The sequence below is a fragment of the Eschrichtius robustus genome, chromosome 7, assembly GCF_028021215.1.
Source record: "Eschrichtius robustus isolate mEscRob2 chromosome 7, mEscRob2.pri, whole genome shotgun sequence".
Lineage (NCBI taxonomy): Eukaryota > Metazoa > Chordata > Mammalia > Artiodactyla > Eschrichtiidae > Eschrichtius > Eschrichtius robustus.
In genome coordinates this window covers 106356043-106369755 of record NC_090830.1, presented here as the reverse complement: position 1 = coordinate 106369755, position 13713 = coordinate 106356043, and the positions used below count along the sequence as shown (strand labels likewise).

At 36.7% G+C, this 13713-nt stretch overlaps 1 protein-coding gene across 5 annotated transcripts in view; it reads right to left on the bottom strand.

The window, feature by feature from the left end:
- Positions 1–13713, bottom strand: part of TBC1D12 (TBC1 domain family member 12) — a 118411-nt gene that overhangs the window by 51573 nt on the left and 53125 nt on the right. The window lies entirely within an intron of this gene.

Genomic DNA, 13713 nt, shown 5'->3' with positions numbered 1-13713 from the left:
AATGAATAAAATAACCTTTACAAATTTATGTTGTTGGGCACACAATGTATAAACATGTAATCTCTGACAATAACAATATAAAAAAGAAGGAACAGAGATGTACAGTAGCTTAGTGTTTGTACACTAATGAAACTAGCTTATATGCTAATGAAATGAATTTGGTATTATTCAAACTAGGTTGTCTTAAGTTTAAGATGTTAATTGTAACCCCTAAAGTTACCACTAATAACTTCAAAATATACATAAAAGAAGGGAATCAAAATGGTATACTAAAAAAACTCAACTAGGGCTTCCCTGGTGGGCGCAGTGGTTAAGAATCTGCCTGCCAATGAAGGGGACATGGGTTTGAGCTCTGGTCCAGGAAGATCCCACATGCCGCGGAGCAACTAAGCCCCTGTGCCACAACTACTGAGCCTGTGCTCTAGAGCCCACGAGCCACAACTACTGAAGCCCACGTGCCTAGAGCCTGTGCTCTGCAACAAGAGAAGCTACCGCAATGAGAAGCCCGTGCACCGCAACAGAGTAGTCCCCGCTCGCTGCAACTAGAGAAAGCCTGAGCACAGCAACGAAGACCCAACACAGCCAAAAATAAAATAAATAAATAAATAAATAAATATATTAAAAAATTAAAAACTCAACTAAATACAAAAAGTGATAATGGAGAAATTGAGGAACATAAAACCGTATAAGACATACAGAAAACAAAGAGCTAAATGGCAGAAGTAAATCCTTTCTCATCAACAATGAATTTAAATATAAATTGATTAAACTCTCCTATTAAAAGGAGAGTGACTGGCAGACTGGATTAAAAACACTATATGGTGTCTTGTACAAGAGATTCATTTTAGATAAAAAAATACAAAGAGGTTGAAAGTAAAAGGATGGAAAATTATATTGAAAGCAAATAGTAACCAGAAGAGAGCTGGAGTGGCTATATTATTGTCATACAAAATAGATGTTAAGTCAAAAAGGTTACAAGAGGCAAAAGAGAACATTATATGTTGGGGGAAGAAAAGTTTAATCCAGTAAGAAGATGCAGCTATTATAAATATATGCACACCTAACAACAGAGCTCCAAAATATATGAAGAAAAATTGACGATACTGAAGGAAGAAACAGACAGTTCTACAATAATAACTGGAGACTTCAGTACCCTACTTTCAATAATAAAACAACCAGGCAGACCAAAAAGGAAATAGAAGACTTAAACATTATAAATCAATTAGGCCTAACAGGTATACACAGAGCATCCCACTCAACAACAATAAAATACACATTCTCAAGGACACATGGAATATTTTCCAGGATGAACTATATGTTAAATGCACAAATACTATAGTAAGTTTTTTTTTTTTAATTTTTATTTATTTATTTATTTATATTTATTTATGGCTGTGCTGGGTCTTCGTTTCTGCGCGAGGGCTTCCTCCAGCTGCAGCAAGCAGGGGCCACCCCCCATCGCGGTGCGCGGGCCCCTCACTATCGCGGCCTCTCTTGTTGCGGAGCACAGGCTCCAGACGCGCAGGCTCAGTCGTTGTGGCTCACGGGCCCAGTTGCTCCGCGGCATGTGGGATCTTCCCAGACCAGGGCTCGAACCCGCGCCCCCCGCATCGGCAGGCAGACTCTCAACCACTGCGCCACCAGGGAAGCCCTATAGTAAGTTTTAAAAAATTAAAATCACACAAAGTATCTTTTCCAACCAGAATAAAATGAAACTATAAATCAATAACAGGAAGAAAACTGGAAAATTCACAAATATGTGGAAATTAAACAACATAGTCTTTTTTTTTTTTTTTTTTCCCCAGATTTTGGCCACACGCTGCAGCATGTGGGATCTTAGTTCCCCGACCAGGGAATCAAACCCACGCCTCCTGCATTGGAAGGCAGAGTCTTAACCAGTGGACTGCCAGGGAAGTCCCTAAACAACACAGTCTTAAATAACCAATAGGTCAATGAAGAAATCATAAATTAGAAAACACCTGAGATGACCTGAAATGGAAATACAACATAGCAAAACTTACAAGATACAGCAAAGGCAATGTTAAGAGGAAATTTTATAGTTGTGAACACCTACATTTAAAAAGAGCCATACCTCATATCAATAATCTAACTGCACCCCTGAAAAAAACTAGAAAAAGAAGAGCAAACTAAACTTAAAGCTAGCAGAAGGAAGGAAATAATAAGGTTCAGAGTGGATAAAATGAAATAGAGAATTGAAAAACAGTAGGAAAAAATTTTAAGCAAGTTCTTTGCAAAGATCAACAAAGTTGACAAACTTTTAGCTAGACTGACTAAGAAAAAAAGAGAAGATTCAAATTGCTAAAAGCAGAAATGAAAGTGGGACATTACTACGAATAAGTAGTATATATGAATACTATGAACAACTGTTCACAAACAAATCAAATAACTTAGGTGAAATGGAAAAATTCCTAGAAATATACACATACTACCAAAACTGACTCAAGAAACAGAAAATCTAAATAGACTTATAAGTAAGGAGATTGACTCAACAATCAAAAACCTCCTAACAAAGAAAAGCTGAGGACCAGATGGCTTCACTGGTGAAATCTAACAAATACTGAAAGAAGAATACCAATTTTTCTCAAACTCTTCTAAAAAACTGAAGAGGAGAGGAGTTACTCAGTTTTCCTGGGTCTCTCCCATGTATACATATTATTAAATTTTTGTTTGATTTTCTGTTAATCTCTTATGTCAATTTAATTCTTAGATCAGCCAAAGGAATTCAGAAAGGTAGAGGAAAATTTCTTCCTCCCCGACAGCTCCTTCAAGATTGTTTTAATGTTTTTCCCACTCATCTTTTGTATATTCTTTTTTTTTTTTTAATTTATTTTATTATTTTGGCTGCGTTGGATCTTCGTTGCTGCCCGTGGGCTTTTCTATAGCTGCGGGAGCAGGAGCTACTCTTCATTGCGGTGTGCGGGCTTCTCATTGCGGTGGCTTCTCTTGTTGTGGAGCACAGGCTCTAGGCACAAGGGCTCAGTAGTTGTGGCTCGCGGGCTCTAGAGTGCAGGCTCAGTAGTTGTGGCTCACGGGCTTAGTTGCTCCGCGGCAGGTGGGATCTTCCCGGATCAGGGCTTGAACCCATGTCCCCTGCATTGGCAGGTGGATTCTTAACCACTGCGCCACCAGGGAAGCCCTGTATATTCTTGCTATGTTTATTTCTAGTATTTTATTTCTATTGATATTGAAAAATGGTACTTTCTCTTCCATATATCTACTAATGGTTGCTGTACATATAATAGCTATTAACTTTTGTATTTTAACTTTATATCCTATTACTTTATTGAATTATCTTACTTTCCATTTATTCTCATGGATTATATGGGAACATAGTCATATTACCTGCAAATAAAAGGTTTTACTCTTTACAAGTCTTTCAATCTAATGTTGTCATTGTGCTAGCTAATACCTTCAGTACGATCTGAAAACAGTATGGTAAAAGTGGACTCATTTTCTCGTTAACTTTAAGGGAATCCCTCCAAAAAAAAACAAAAACAGAAACAAAAAACCCCCCCCCAAAAAAAACTAAAGAGCAGAGAACACTTCCTAACTCATTCTATGAGGTCAGCATCACCCTGATACAAAGCCATACAAAGACACTAGAAAAAAGAAAACTACAGAACAAATTCCTCAAAAATCCTCACCAAATACCAACATACAGAATTCAGCAGCTATTATAAGGATTATACACCATGACCAAGTGGGCCTCATCCCCAGAATGCAAGGGTAGCTCAACATATTAAAATTAATCAAGGTAATTCATCATAGTAATAGAATAATGGGTAAAACCATATGATCATCTCCATTGACGTAGAAAAAACATTTGACAAAATCTGACACTCTTTCATGACAAAAACACTCAATAAACCAGGAATAGGAGGGAACTTCCTCAACATGCTGAAGACCATATATGAAAAATCTACAGCTATCATCATACACATTGATGAAGGACTGAAAGCTTTTCCCCTAAGATCAAGAACAAGGCAGGGATGTCCACTTTTGCCTATTCTACTCAACATAATAATAGAGCAATCATGCAAAAAAAGAATAAAAGGCAACCGAATTGGAAAGGAAGATGTAAAGTTATCTCTTTTCACAGATGACATGATCTTATATGTAGAAAATCTTAAAGAATTCACATCAAAAAACTGTTAAGAGCTAATTTGTGAATTCAGCAAGGTTGCAGAAACACACAAGATAGGGTTGTGTTTCTATACACTAGCATGAACAACCCAAAAAAGAAATTAAGAAAACAATTCCTTTTACAATAGCATCAAAAAGAATAAAATACTTAGTATTAAATTTAACCAAGGAAGTGAAAGATTTGTACACCAGAAACTATAAAACCCTTTAAAAAGAAATTGAACAAGACCTAAAAAAATGGAAAGCATCCCATGTTCATAGACTGGAAGACTTTATATTGTTAAGCTGACACTACTACTCAAAGCAATATACAGATTCAGTATAATACCTATCAAAATCCCAATAGCATTTTTTGCAAACATAGAAAAACCCATCCTAAAATTTATAAAGAATATCAATGGATCTCAAATAGTCAAAACAATCTTTAAAAGGAACACAAATTTGGAGTACTCACATTTCTTGATTTCAAAACTTACTACAAAGCTACAGTAATCAAAACCTTGTGGTACTGGCAAAAGGACAGACATACAGAATAACGGAATAAAATAACACAGAAATAAACTCTCACAAATGTGGTTAACTGATTGTCAACAAGGGTGCCAAGGCAATTTAATGGGGAAAGGACAGTCTTCGAAGAAATGGTGCTGAGAAAACTGGATATCCACATGCAAAAGAATGAAGTTGGATCCTTACCTTATAAACAAAAATTATCTCAAAATGTATCAAAGAACTAAATTTAAGTGCCAAAACTGTAAAATTCTTAGAAGAAAATGTATAGGCAACTCCTCATTACCTTGGATTCAGCAATGATTTCTTATTTAAGCATGGTACCAAAAGCACAGGCAACAAAAGAAAAAAATAAATTGGACTTCATTAAAATTAAAAATTTTGTGCATCAGAGGACACCATAAGAGAGTGAAAAGACAACTCACAGAACAGGAGAAAATAATTGCAAATCATATACTGGATAAGGGTCTAGTATCCAGAATATCCAAAGAGCTCTTACAACTTAAAAAAAAAGAAAATCCAATTAAAAAATGGGCAAAGGACTTGAATAGACATTTCTCCAAAGAAAATCTATAAATGGCCATTAAACACACTTGAAAAAATACTCTATTGAGTGTATTTATCAGTCATTAGGAAAATGCAAATCAAAACCACAATTAGGGACTTCCCTGGCGGTCCAGTGGTTAAGACTCCACTGGAGGGGGCACGGGTTCAATCTCTGGTTGGGGAACTAAGATCCCCCATGCCGCATGGTGCAGCAAAAAAAAAAAAAGGTGCTGCAAGGATTCAGGAAAACGGAACCCCTGGTGGGCATATAAAACGGTGCAGCCACTATGGAAAACATTTCCGCAGTTGCTCAAAATGTTAAACACAGAATTTCTACATGACCCAGCAATTCTACTACTAGGTACAGACCCAAAAGAACTGAAAACAGGTGTTCAAACAAAAACATGTACACCCATGTCCATTGTTGCATTATTCACAGTAGACAAAAAGTGAAAATAACCCAAGTGCCCATCAACAGATAACTGAATAAACAAAATGTGGCATATACTTATGTTATGGACTGAATTCTGTCTCCCCAAAATTCATATGTTGAAACTCTTAACTCTCAGTTCTTTAGAAGGTGACTGCATTTTGAGATATGGCCTTTAAAGAAGTAATTAAGTTTTATTCTATTATTATTTTTTAAATTAATTTATTTTATTTTATTTATTTTTGGCTGCATTGGGTCTTCGTTGCTGTGCGTGGGTTTTCTCTAGTTGCGGCGAGCGGGGGCTACTCTTTGTTGCGGTGCGTGGGCTTCTCATTGCAGTGTCTTCTCTTGTTGCAGAGCACAGGCTCTAGGCACACAGGCTTCAGTAGTTGTGGCTCGTGGGTTCTAGAGCACAGGCTCAGTAGTTGTGGCCTACGGGCTTAGCTGCTCCGCTGCATGTGGGATCTTCCTGGACCAGGGCTCGAACCCGTGTCTCCTGCGTTGGCAGGTGGATTCTTAACCATTGCACCACCAGGGAAGCCCAGTAATTAAGTTTTAATGAGATCATATGGGTAGCCTCTTCCAATCTGATTGGTGTACTTAAAAAAGAGGAAGAAACACCAGGGAGGTACAGCAAACAAAACAAGGTCATGTGAGGACACAGAGAGAAGGCAGCCATTCACAACTTAGTAGAAAGGCCTCAGAGAAAACTAAACCTTCAGACACTTTGATCTTAGACTTTCAGCCTCCAGAACTATAAGAAATAAAATTTCTGTTGTTTAAGCCACCCAATCTCTGTATGTTTTTATGGCAGCCCCAGCAAAATAATACAGCATACAACAGAATATTATTCAGCCATAAAAAGAAATGAAGTTCTGATACATGTATGAATGAACCTTGAAAACATTGCACTAAATGAAATAAGCCAGATAAAAAGGAACTAATATTATATAATTCCACTTATGTAGTATATCTAGAATAGGCAAATTCAGAGCAAGAGAAAGTAGAATAGAAGTTACCAGGGGCTGGGAAAAAAGGGAGAATGAGGAGTTCTTGCTTAATGGGTATCTGTGTGGGATGATGAATAGTTCTGGAAATGGATAATGGTCATAGATGTACACTGTGAGTGTACTTAATGCCACTGAATTGCACAGTTGTACATTAAAATATGGTTAAAATGATAAGTTGTATATTTTACAATTTAAAAAGGCATCATTAAGAAAGTAACAAGATAAGCCAAAGATTGAGAGAAAATATTTGCACCACATATATCTGAGAAAAAACTTCTGTCCAGACAGTATAAAGAACTCTTACAGCTCCATAAGACAAACAACCCAGTTAAAAAATGGAAAGAGATCTGAATAGACAGTTTACCAAAGAAGATAATTTAAAAGCTAGTAAGTCACATGAAAAGTTGTTCAACATCATTAGTCATCAGGGAAATGCAAATCAAAACCACGAGATACCACTTCACACCTCAAAAATAGCTATAATAAAAAAACACAGACAATATGAAGTACGAAGAAAAACAACCCTTATACTCTGCTGGTGAGAATGTTAAATGGTGCAGCCATTTTGGAAAACAATTTGGCAGGGTTTTGTTTTTTTTTTAAGTTAAACATAAATTTACCATACAACCAAACAATTCCACTCCTAGGTATCTACCCAAGAGAAATGAAAACATAAATCCGCACAAAGGCTTGCACAGGAATGTTAACTGCAGCATTATTCATAATAGCCAAAATGTGAAGACAAGCTAATATCCATTAACTACTGAATGTATAAACAAAATGTGATATATCCAGGTAATGAAACACTATTTGGCAATAAAAAGGAACGGGACGACTGGTACATGCTACAACGTGGATGAACTCAAAAATATTGTGCTCAGTGAAAGAAGTCAGATGTATAAGACTGTATGCTGTATAATTCTATTTATATGAACTGTGCAGAAATGGTTAATCTATAGATACAGAAAGTAGATCAGTGGGGATGAGAATGGGAATTGACTGCAAATGGACACAAAGGATCTCTTTGGTGTGATGGAAATGTTCTACAACTACACTGTTGTACTGTGGTGATAGCTGCACGACTGTAAAAATTCAATGATAAATATTGAATTGTACACTTAATGGGTGAATTTTATGGTATGTAAACTATACTCATACAAAGCTACTAATTAAAAGACTATTAGACTAACAATCAAACAGAGTATTAACACTGCCAAAAGTTGGTCTTCTGTCAAGTTCAGTAAAAAAGACAAAATTTCCAGGAGATTTAGCCCAAAAAAGACAACAGAAATAAATTAGGAACAAAGAAAAAGGTATAAAATCAGATACAGTAAAAAAAAAAAAAAAAAAATTTTTTTTTTTTTTTTTTTGGCTGTGTTGGGTCTTCATTGCTGTGCGCGAGATTTCTCTAGTTGTGGCAAGCGGGGGCTACTCTTCGTTGCGGTGCGCAGGCTTCTCATTGTGGTGGCTTCTCTTGTTGCAGAGCACGGGCTCTAGGCACGCAGGCTTCAGCAGTTGCAGCATGCGGGCTCAGTAGTTGTGGCTCACAGGCTCTAGAGTGCAGGCTCAGTAGTTGTGGTGCACGGGCTTAGTTGCTCTGTGGCATGTGGGATCTTCCCGGACCAGGGCTCGAACCTGTGTCCCCTGCATTGGCAGGCGGATTCCCAACCCCTGTGCCACAAGGGAAGCCCTACAGTAAAAATTTTAAAGGCAAGAGAATACTATGAACAACTCTTTGCCAATAATTTAGAACATTCTGATAAAATGGACAGGTTTATGGAAAAATATGACTTACCAAAACAGACTCAGAAGAAATAGAAAATATCAGTAGTCCCAAACTATTTGAAAAACTGAAACAATAGTTAAAGCCCCCTACCTCCCCCCCAAAAAATCAGGCATGAAAAGCTTTACATGAAAGTTCTACCAAATTTTTAAGATAGATGTTGCACCAATATTGTATAAAATATTTTAGTGAATAAGAGAGAACAATCCTTAATTAAATTTGTAAAGCCAATGGCAAACACAGACAAGAATAGCTTAAAAGAGTAAAATTACAGAATAATCTAACTCATGAACATAGAAACAAAAGTCCTAAACAAAATATTGGCAAACTAAATATAATCTTGTATAACACAGATAAATACATCATGACTAGGTTGGATTTGCCTCAGGAATGCAAAGGTAGTCAAACATTACAAGGTCTTAAATGTTCTTCAATACATAAACAGAAAAGAGAGAAAAACTGTATGATAACCTCAATAAATGCAGCTGAAAAAAAATGGTAAAATTAAATATTTCATTCATGATAGAAACTTTTGTAAAAGACCTAGAACTTCCTTAACTTAATAAAGGACACCTACTAAAAACCTACAGTAAATGTCATTCTTAATAAAATGCCAGAAACATATTCTTTTGAAATCAGGAATAAGACAAGGATGCCACTATCCCCACTTCTATTCAACACTGTCCTGAAAATCTTAGTGCAATAAGCAAGAAAGAGAAATAAAAGGTATAAGGATTGGAAAAGAAGAGCAAAAATCATCATTCACGAAAACATGAAAGTTTGTATTAAAGACTCAAGAATCTACCATCAAATTAGTTTAGCAAATGGTTAGCTGTAAGATCAAAAAACAAAACCCAATGGACGCAGCTAGAGATTATCATACTCAGTGAAGTCAGTCAGAAAGAGAAAGACAAATACCATATGATATCACTTATGTGTGGAATCTAAAATATGGCACAAATGAACCTATCTATGAAACAGACTCACAGACACGGAGAACAGACTTGAGGTTGCCAAAGGGGAGGAGGGGAGGGAGAGGGATGGACTGGGAATTTGGCGTTGGTAGATGCAAACTATTACATTTAGAATGGATAAACAACAAGGTCCTACTGTATAGCGCAGGGAACTATATCTAATCTCCTGGGATAAACCATAATGGCAAAGAATGTTAAAAATAAGAACGTCTCTATGTGTACAACTGAGTTACTGTGCTGTACAGCAGAGATTGGCACAGCACTGTAAATCAACCAAACTTCAATTTAAAAAAAACAAACCAATTTTGACTTTGTATCCATCAACAACAGCTAGGAATGAAAAAGTCCAAGGAGATACAATAGCAACAAAATATAAAGTATCTGGGAATAAGTCTAACTGAAGTTTTCTAAGACCTTTACGGAGAAAAGATACAATCATCCTGAAACACATTTTTAAAAGACCTAATCAAATAGACAGCTTATATTTATAGAAAGGAAGATGCTATCATAAAACTATCAATTCTCCCCAAATTTATCTATAGATTCCATGCAATCCCCATCATAAGTCCAACAAGGTATTTGAAGAACTTGAAAAAACAACTTTAAAATTTATATTAAAGACTAAATGGTCAAAAATAGCCAAGACACTTTGAAGAAGAAAAGGGTAAGGCTGACTTACCCTACCAGATATTCAAATTTATTAAGACTATCATTTTTAAGATAGCATGGTATTGGCCCAGGGATAAAGAAACTGATCAATGGAAAAAAGAATACACAACTCAGAAACACACCCAAGCATAAACGGAAACAGGCAGTAATGCAGATCAGTGAGCAAAGGATAGATCATTTAATAAGTGGTGCTGGGACCTTTGGCTATCAATGTGGGGAAAAGGAAACTGGATCCCTACCACCTACCACACATAAGAGTCAGTTTTCAATGGATTAAATAGTTATAGCAAACATCTAGAAGTTTTAGAAATACAGGAGAATATTTTTATAATCTCACAGTAGAGAAGAATCTAAAAGCAAGACCAAAAAGCACTAATCATTTTTAAAAACTGGATAAAAATCACCAACATTAAAATTAAGGATTTCTGTTCAAAGGCACTATAGAGAAAGTATACAAATTTGGAGGAGAAACTCCAAAACACATAAATGACAAACGATTGGTATACTGAAAATATAAAGAACTCCAACTAATCATTTTCATAAAAGACAAACTAATAGAAAAACAGATAAAAGCTATTGCACAAAGAGGGAAAACAAACAACAAATAAAGAAACTTATCGAAAGATATTGAGCCTCATTGGTAATAAGTGAGCTCACAAACCAAAACCAGAATAACATTTTATGTACACTGGACTGGCAAAAACTAAGAAATCTGATAATACCAAATTTAGATGGAAAGGAACACTGCGAGGAATTTACGTTGATGTAATCACATTTGTTCCAGTTGCATACACTACACTACAATCTAGGATTATACTTCTAGCTACAGACTCTACAGAAAGTTCTGGACAGTGCACTAGAAGACATATAAAAGAACATTCAAGGCAACACTGTTCAAAAGAGCAAAAACCTTTTAACAATTCAAAGACCCACTGACAGAAGAATAGAAAACTTAAGTTGTGCTGTATTAGTAAATGTAATATTATTCCACAGTGAAAATGAACCAAAGCTAAATCCATCAACATAGACGAATCTTAAAAACAATGCTGAGTTTAAAAACAAGGGCCGGGCGGTGGGGGTGGGGGACGGGACAAGATGCAGAGTTCACACAGTATATCATTTTTATAAAGCTCAAAAACAATAAAGTAATAACAAAAATAATGTGGCAAAAATTATTCCTTAAAACACCAAGGGAATTCAGGACAGTTGCTACATCTTAGGGGTGAGCAGGATAGTAAGACACTCATAAGTAGTATATTAGATACTGTAATCACTACCAAACACATTCTCATTTGAAAAACTAGAGGCTATACATATCAATACTGTATATTATACCTCTATAAGTTACAGAACAGAACTCTTTAAAAATCACAACCAAGGGGCTTCCCTGGTGGCGCAGTGGTTAAGAATCCGCCTGCCAATGCAGGGGACACAGGTTTGAGCCCTGGTCCGGGAAGATCTCACATGCCGCGGAGCAACTAAGCCCGTGCGCCACAACTACTGAGTCTGTGCTCTAGAGCCTGCAAGCCACAACTACTGAGCCCACATGCCACAATTACTGAAGCCCAAGTGCCTAGAGCCCGTGCTCCGCAACAAGAAAAGCCACCGCAATGATAAGCCCGCACACCGCAACAAAGAGTAGCCCCCGCTCGCTGCAACTAGAGAAAGACCGCGCACAGCAATGAAGACCCAATGCAGCTATAAATAAATAAATAAATAAATAAATAAATAAATAAATAAATAAATAAAATCATAGCCAAAATGCCAAATATACACAAATTTTTGAGTAAAGACTCTTAGAAATTATTCTGCATCGTTAAAAAAAAGTTATGCATGTATGTATGTGTTTATGTGCAAAATTAATTTACAAGAATATTTTGGACTTCCAAAGTTAAAATCAAGGAATACTAACTACTTAAATCAAACAACAGTAGGTCTTTCAATGGATGTAGTTTCTGAAGAATCTTGCTATGACCGGCAGGGATACAAAGGAAAAAAGCAAAAAACAAATAGATGGCCTCCACAATAAAAAGTGTGGTTCCAATATGTATTATAGCACAATATTACAATGATGATAAGTTCAGAATGAAGTTTAAACTCTCATTAAGTCATAAAGACAAACCAAAGCTAAATACCTTATATTTACATATCCAGTAACTTTGGTTATTATAAGAGATTTCCATAAAAGAAATACGAACCCACAGGTATCCAATTGCAAAGAAAGGCCATCAGATAATGTTTCACATTAATTTCTTATGCCAGTAAGAAATTTTGGATTGGGTTTTCAGGTTATCCCTTGCCACAAAAACTATTTATAATGTAGCTAAATGGCATATACATCTGCAATGAAAAATTTTAAATATTGTTACAAATACACAGAATTATCTTAAAACAGCATTACAGATCAAATGGGCTTCTACTCGTTAGCCTACAAAGAGAAATACCACTTTATTAAATCTGAAGGGGAAAACACAATGAAAAGGTACATAAATAGACTAAAAATGTGCCATACTCTGTCCTCCTTCTCATGCCCAATCCTTTGTCCCTCCTAATCCACCATCAGGGGACTGGGAAAGTTGAGGTCCCAATACAAATAAATATGCAGGACTAGATTCCTCACCATCACCTTTTCAAACCAAAGAGTCTCTCTCTCTCTCTCTCTCTCTCTCTCTCTCTCTCTCTCTCTCTCTCCCTCCCTCGTCCACCCCTTTTTCCTATCCCCCACCCCCCAAGACAGTCAAAGTTCTTAAACTTAAAGCAACACTAAAGGTTTCTTTGCAAAACAAACTAAATGTGTTCAAGCACCCACACCTGAAAGAGGACAATTCTTTCTCTTGAATTCTGGAGGTAGAGCTGGACTGTATGAATGAGATTTACACGGCAGTGTTGAGAGAGAGAGTCATTCATTCTGTCCGTTTCACGTTTCAGGGGAAGGGCAGGGCAGAGGGACACTCCTAGCTTCTCTTTTCCCCCTTATCCATCCCCAGTTGAGGGGATAAAATTCTGGTGACAGACATTGCTGCCAAACAGCAGAGAAGATACAGTCTGCTCTACTTTTCTAATACGCAGGTCATTTCCTCTGCACCCCTCTGCCCCCCACCTCCACAGGAAAGGCCTGCTGTGCTAGCGACTAGCTGGATACATTTAATTCAGCTGAAGAATCAGGAGGCACACTGCACCCAAAGGCATGTCTTTCAACCCAGATTTCATGAGTATGATGTTTTGAGGTCCTATTTGTCTGTGTCCATATCTTTTTCTCAACTGATTCCAAACCCAGATGGGCTGATAAACAGGTGTTCTCCCCAAACCCCAAAAGTCAAATTTTTATAAGTTGAAAGGTGTCTTATTGCTTCAGATATACTGGAAATATTAAAAACTATGTTTCCTTGTTCGGTTTTTTTTTTTCCATTCTGTGACACATTCTGTCAGTATATATAAGGAATAGGGAATGGTAGTGGTAATCCATCTTTCCCCCATTAAAGTCACTCTCCACTCCAATCAACACTATGTTCACATACACAACCATCTACACACATAGAGATACAAACACACTATCTTCCATTCTCTCCACTAACTTGTGTCCACTCTTCATAACAAAAAGAAATTGAGAAAATCTGTTGCACCAGCTGA